Below are 6883 nucleotides of genomic sequence, written 5' to 3'. Positions count from 1 at the left end.
CCCAACCTCACAAGGATCTTCTAATATAATTGTGACATGGGGTAACTGATAAAAGTCCAATATATTTGGTTACAAATCTTATGACCAGATGATCCATTTAATAACAAAATAATAGAGGACATCAAAGACTAGGAAACTGGTGGGCAGCTGGATAGCTCAGTGAATTGAGAGCCAGGCCCAGAGATGGGAAATCCTAGGTTAAGATCTGGCCTCAGACACTTCCTAACTGTGTAACCCTGGGCAAGTCACTTAATCTCCATTGCCTAGTCCTTACCACTCTTCTCCCTTGGAACCAATACCCAATATTGATTCTAAGATGGAAGGTAAAGGTTTAAAAAAAACCTAGGAAATTACTAAAACAATGTAATATGGTTCCTCAAGTAATCTAAACCATTCACACACCCTGACTTAGAAGCAATCTCCAAATCTCTCCTTTTTGTTGGATACACATAAAATTTTAGCCAAGGTCAACCCACTAGTCAGAAATCAGAGATACAATGACCAATGACCATTTATCTAAGTTTAGAAACTTCTAAAAATTGGCACCAGCAGTAATTTTATTCCTTTCCTACAAAAAAAAGATGGAGGGATAGGATTCAGTGTACAATGAGGATGACTTTTTAGAATCAATTTTTAATAATTGTTTTTTGACATTTTGTGATTCCGATTCTCTCCCTTCTTTCTCCTCCAAACCTTCCCTGCAGCAATAAATTGTCTGAAATATGTTGTATCAGTGTTTTCATCCAGTACAAATTTCCATATACCCCATGTTGTGACTGAAGACACATATCACATGCATTAAAAAAACTCATGAAGGAGATAAGAGGATGACTTTTTAACAAAGAAATTATATATAATTATTTTGTAATCTACCTTCTTATTCTTCTTGGAGGCAATATGATATACTGAGAAGTAAGAGTAGGAATCAAGAGTATCTGGCTTCAAATTATATTTCTCCAACCTTGCAGCTTAGACCATTCACTAAAGCTCTCTAGGCTTCATTTCATTTGTAAAATGAAAAAAAATGAAGTAAGGCAAGCGGGAATTAGATTTGACGGTCTATAAGGTCCACTTCAGATATGAATTTATGGTCTTAGACTTTTCTCTATACTCCAGATCCTTAACTGAATTTGATAGTCATAGATGTCTTTGGTTTTTACACAAGTTACTTTATTGCATATCTGTATATGGGTCAAGAGTGGAACTGGTGAGATTATTTTTTTCAGTGGTTCTAGAAAAGTCCTTTAAAAATTCATTCTTGAGCTTTCTTGTTGAAACTTGAAATTTTACAGCCAAAAATTCAATCCTTTGTCTTACCTCTCTGAGACTTGGTTGACTCACTGAAAACATACTATGCTGTTCTTGCATATACAGACTGTGATTTATACATTCCTATACTTAAAATTTTATTGCCCATTCAAATACAAAATCAAAAACCCTAGGAAAGAGAATATAGAAAACTTTATCAATCATTTACTCCCTATTAGTATTACTTTGCACCTATTTTTTAATCTTCTTTGACTTCTACAACAGCCCTGTCTTACCATGAAAGAACTGTCTCAAAGAAGTAAATTTGCCTAAAGTCATTTAATTGATCAGTATCAAGGCGTGGATAACCCTTCTGATTTGAAATTCAATATACTTTCTCCTACAGGCACAGTGTATAGGGAGTTCCCAGCTTGGAGTGAGGAAGACTAGAGTTCAAATCTAGTCTCAGATACTTACTGGCTATGTGACCCTGGACAAATCACTTAATTCTGATTGCCTTAGTTTCCTATAAATGAGGAAAGTAGAGAGCTAGAGAAGATGGCAAACCACTCCAGCATCTGCTAAGAAAACTTTAAAACTGGTCATAATGCATCAGATGCAGCAACAACAACAAAAAAATGAGAACATAAAAAAGAATCTTAAGGAAAACTTAGAGGGAGATGCTGAAAAAATCATCAGACTATTTTATACAATCAAAACAATCAATTGACTAAAAATAAATGTTAAACAAACTTGGTTAATTAGTTGAATTAATGTTCAGTTTTAAGTATTCTTTTTTGTTTGCCAAAAAGGCCTAATTTTTCAAAAGACAAATCAACTAGGTAGATATGTATAACTGGGAAATAACACAGGAACTTTCACATGTCATTTTTGGAATGAATAAACATAGTGGAATACAGAATTTGATATGGAAAACAGTGGAGGGGGAAAAAAGGGAGGAAGATAGACTTTGATGGATGATTTTGAAGGGATGAATCCTGAGGTTGGAAGTGAGCCAATGACACAACCTTCACCTCTTTTACTCACCCCCTATGTCTGAGTTTTAATAAATCAATTAAAATTCCACTTATGTACAGTAGTCATTGGCTTTGAAATATTACCACTACTAAAGTTTCCCTCTAGCACCTTTAGATGTTACAACAGGAGGTCAAGGGATTGGATGACTGTAGGGTCTTTTTTCATAGTCACCTTTCAATTAAAACAGTTGGGAGTTGCTATTAAAATCCCTTTTTGCTATGCCAGAGGCCTGAAAGCTATAATGATTTGGTCTCCCAAAATAAAACAAATTTCAGCCCACATCAATTTCTTGTACCTTTTAGGTGTAGTTTGATCAGTTCCCTTTCCAAAAGGGGCTCATTTTTTTCTGAGTTAGAAAGTTTTTAATTTTATTAGAGGTTTTTTAATTAAATAATTTATTTTTTATCAATTATATGTAATAACAAATTTTAACATAAGTTTTCCAAAATCCTATGATCCAAATTGTCTCTTTTTTTTTCTTCCCTTCCCCCTCTCAGAGCTGGTAAGCAATTCAATTTAGGTTATACATGTACTATCATGCGAAACATATTTCCATATTATTCATTTTTAAAAGTGAATATAAAACCAAACCCCCAAAACATACACCCAAATAAACAAGTGAAAAATTGTATGCTTTCGTCTGCCTTCCAAAATATGGAATGCTTCACAAATTTCCATGTCATCCTTGTGCAGAGGCCATGCTAATCTTCTCTGTATCATTCCAATTTTAGTATATGTACTGCCAAACCAAGCACTATTAGAAGGATTTTTAAGACCTGAGCTTGGATTTAAACTTGGAGGCAGATGATCAGGGTTCTTGTTCTATTCCTTGCTCTCCTACTTATTAGCTACATGATTTTAGGCAAGTAACATAGCACCTCCACAGGATGAATTGTATATTTTCTCTGCCAAGGCTTTTCATGAGGATTGAATGAGGAACAGTATATAAAGCATGTTGCAAAGCTTACATCATTATATAACCATCAGTGATGATTATTCTAAAGATTTAATGTTCATATTTTTCAAAATCACTTTTACTTATGGCAATACACACATTATAGTTATATATGCATATGTACACATATGTATTACACATGTATTTGTGTATGATACATATATGTATATATATATATAATTTTTTTATTACCCTCCCTAGTACCTTAATAAAATATCAATTTTAGAAACTGTTTCATTGGCAAATGTAAAATGAATAGCTGGAAGATGATTCGGGGAACTTGACTTTAGGGAATTAATGCCCTATCTGCAAACTGTTATCCTACAAATTTGAAACCTTCATCTTCCTTTAAGAAACGAAAACAAAAACTCCATGACACTCCAGGGTTCACCATCCTGCTCCCATTTTAACTTGGTAATTATAGGAATGGCCTCACCCTCAGGTATGTCTTGGGAATTAATGACCAGCTGGGGTTAATGGCCCACAAAAGAGCCATGCTCCATCAACAGCACCCAGATAGTCATTAATCCCCAGGAAATGCCCAGCTCCTCAATTGTTATGGCTTAATTTAGACTCCCTTCATTTTCATTAAGTCTTAAAAATCTCGCTGCAGACACCACGAAGCTTTGTGTTTTATGAGTCTTATGACCAAACAGTTGAGCAAGAGTGGTTTTCCTAGCTACTGATCAACTCAAACAAAAATGTACTTTATCAAAAGCTGCTTTAAAAGCCATTGAACATCCCCACACATTTCAATCTTTTCTGCAAGTTGAGCTTTATAGCCAAAGATTGGGGTGGAGCAATGTTTTATTAGGATGCCATTTCCCTATTCCCTCATCTCACCTCACAAAGAAACTATAAACATTTCATTTATTTTCACCTTTCTCTCCCAAGACAAAAAAGAAGACTTAAAAAGCAGAATTAGTATTATAAGATATCTCCAGAGGTGGTTTGAGGAAATAATGAAGAGAGGGCCAGCCCAGGAACCAGGAAGATTTGGGAACAATTCCTACCTTTGACTTGGTCTAATTGTATGAATTACAAGAAACTTAAGCTCTCAGCTATCCAAGCAATGCTTTAAAACTATACATTTTAAAACAGTTCCTGATTTGCTTTGATAGAGATAGTTTCTTCCCAAGGAATTACATATATTACCGAAATCAGATCTATGGACATATGTGTGTATTTGTTTATGTGGACATGTGTTTGTACATATGTTTGTGTGTATATATGTTTATCATTTCTATATACTCTATATTGTATACATATACACACATACACATATATAAATAATGTATACATATACATCCTCCCATATATCTTTTGTATTTATCACCCGGACATTTCTAACTCAAAAATAAGTTACTATAATGTGTTGGGACAGCAAGGTATAGTGGAAAGAAGGATAGATTTGGAGTTAGGAATTCAGCTTCTGGTTCTGACAGGCTATCTGTGAGATCACAGAAATAACTTGGCTACTAAGTGCAATAGGCAGTTCGCTAAATCCAAGTTATAAAAAAATAGCTGATCTACTTTGGTGTGGAGGAGGTTCCATATTAAGGAACTCCCTATAGCAAGTAAATCACAGGCACACACACTCAAAGAATTATCTTAAACACTGAATGTTAACTGCCTTTCACTTTCAGATATTTCATTTGCCCTTAAGAATATGGGCTTGCTTACTTATTTACACTTCATTCACAGAAATGTGAAGCTTCAGTGGCCCTGTTCTTGGTTCATTTCCCTTTTCCAATAGATTTATGGAATAGTAGCAGGGCTATCAGAAGTGACAGTAGAGACAGGAGAGGTGAGAAGGATTTTAAGGGATATCATTAATATACCAAATAGCTTTCTCTCCCAAAATTAATGATAGGAAGAGAATAAGATCCTGACAATAAGAACAATATTTACACTTTAGTCTGATGGAGAACCAGGCCTTTAAAGGCCATGTCCATAGAATATTTAACCAACATCTGAGATAGGACATGAATATAACCTTAATTATGTGATTTTATGGGGTAACACAAAATAAAGCAATCCTAGAGAAACCCAATGCATTTCTCTCAAACTCTGAAACATGCTCTTGCAATACAAATACAATTCAAACTACTTGGGACAAGAGTCTAGAGACCTAAGACCAAGTACCATAGAATCCATTTGTAATGTGAACACTGGGGAACAGAACTAACAGTGTAACAATAGTTATTTTTTTTTCTAGCTGAAACTGTGCCTCAGGGCAGGTGTTTTGAGCCGGGGTGGATCAGATGCATCAAGCTGAAAAATAGAAGATTTGGGTTCTAGACTTTACCCTTTATTGAGCTCTATAGTCCACTATTTATTTTTTCATCCCAATAATCTCTCTGAGGCCCAGTTAACTTATCTAGAAGCTACAAGTTTGGTTTAGTGTATTTCTAACACAGCTTTAAGTTCTAACATTCTATGATTCTCTGAATCCATATAATATTAAGCTGCTAACATCAATCAGTCATTAATTCAATCTTCAAGAATATATTAGCTTCCTATTACTTGCTCAGCATTGTTTCTGATCCTGGGGATAAAAATACAAAAATAAAACACTCCTTGCCCTCAGAATATTTTGCTGCCCATTTTTTCTGACTGATCAGCAAGTCCACAATAGCAGTTATTTTCAGCCACCTTCAATACTTCTAGACCCAGGAGACATAAAGACAAAAAGAGCATAAAACAACAGAGAAGGAAAAACAGAGGAATCCCAAGACATTAGTTTGGAAGCTCAATTTAAATATTCATTGTGTTTTGGATTTGAAGCCAATGGACAGGAGACTGATTCCTGGCTCTTCCATTTACTGTATTATGGCCTTAGATAAATCATTTAACTTCGTTAGCCCCTTTTTCCTCATCTATAAATGACAGAGTTGGACTAAATGACTTCTAAGGTTCCTTTGAGCTCTATATCTTTGATCTTCAATATATCATGCTGCCTTTCTCTATATGAACTTTTGTTGTTCAGTTGTTCAATTATGTTTGATTTTTTTGTGACCAAAAGCTCATGTTCATTTCTTCCATCCCACTATGTATACCAGTGGTTCCCAAACTTTTTTGGTCTACTGCCCCCTTTCCAGAAAAAATATTACTTAGCCTCCTGGAAATTAATTTTTTTTAAATTTTAATAGCAATTAAAAGGAATGATAAATGCACCTGTGGCCATCACTGACCTCCTAGATCAGTGCAGCACCCACCAGGGGGTGGTAGCACCCATTTTGGGAATCACTGATCTATAAATCGCATCCCCTGCTATTCCCATCTCCTTTTGCCTTCAATCTTTCCCAACATCAGAGTATTTTCCAATGAATCCTGTCTTCTCATATGGCCAAAATATTTAAGCTTCAGCTTCAGTATTTGCTCTTCCAATGAATATTCTCAATTATTTTAAGTATTGACTGATTTGATCTCCTTGCTGTCCAAGAGACTCTCAAAAGACTTCTCCAGCACCACAATTTGAAAGCATCATTGATTCAGGTTTTCTTAAAATCCAACTCTCATAGCCATTCATTACTACTGGAAAAATCATAGCTTTGACTATATGAACCTTTGTTGGAAAAGTAATGTTTCTACTTTTTAGTATGTTGTTCAAATTTGCCACAACTTTCCTTCCAAGAATCA

At 34.9% G+C, this 6883-nt stretch overlaps 1 non-coding gene across 1 annotated transcript; it reads right to left on the bottom strand.

Moving 5' to 3' along the window:
* Positions 1-2934: 2934 nt before the first annotated feature.
* On the bottom strand, positions 2935-3041 carry LOC123248083. The gene has a single exon (XR_006506189.1). It is a non-coding gene; the product is annotated as a U6 spliceosomal RNA (small nuclear RNA).
* Between the last annotated feature and the right edge of the window lie 3842 nt (positions 3042-6883).

This window comes from Gracilinanus agilis, chromosome 4 (assembly GCF_016433145.1).
Source record: "Gracilinanus agilis isolate LMUSP501 chromosome 4, AgileGrace, whole genome shotgun sequence".
Taxonomy (NCBI): domain Eukaryota; kingdom Metazoa; phylum Chordata; class Mammalia; order Didelphimorphia; family Didelphidae; genus Gracilinanus; species Gracilinanus agilis.
This window is presented reverse-complemented; position numbering and strand designations above follow the sequence as displayed.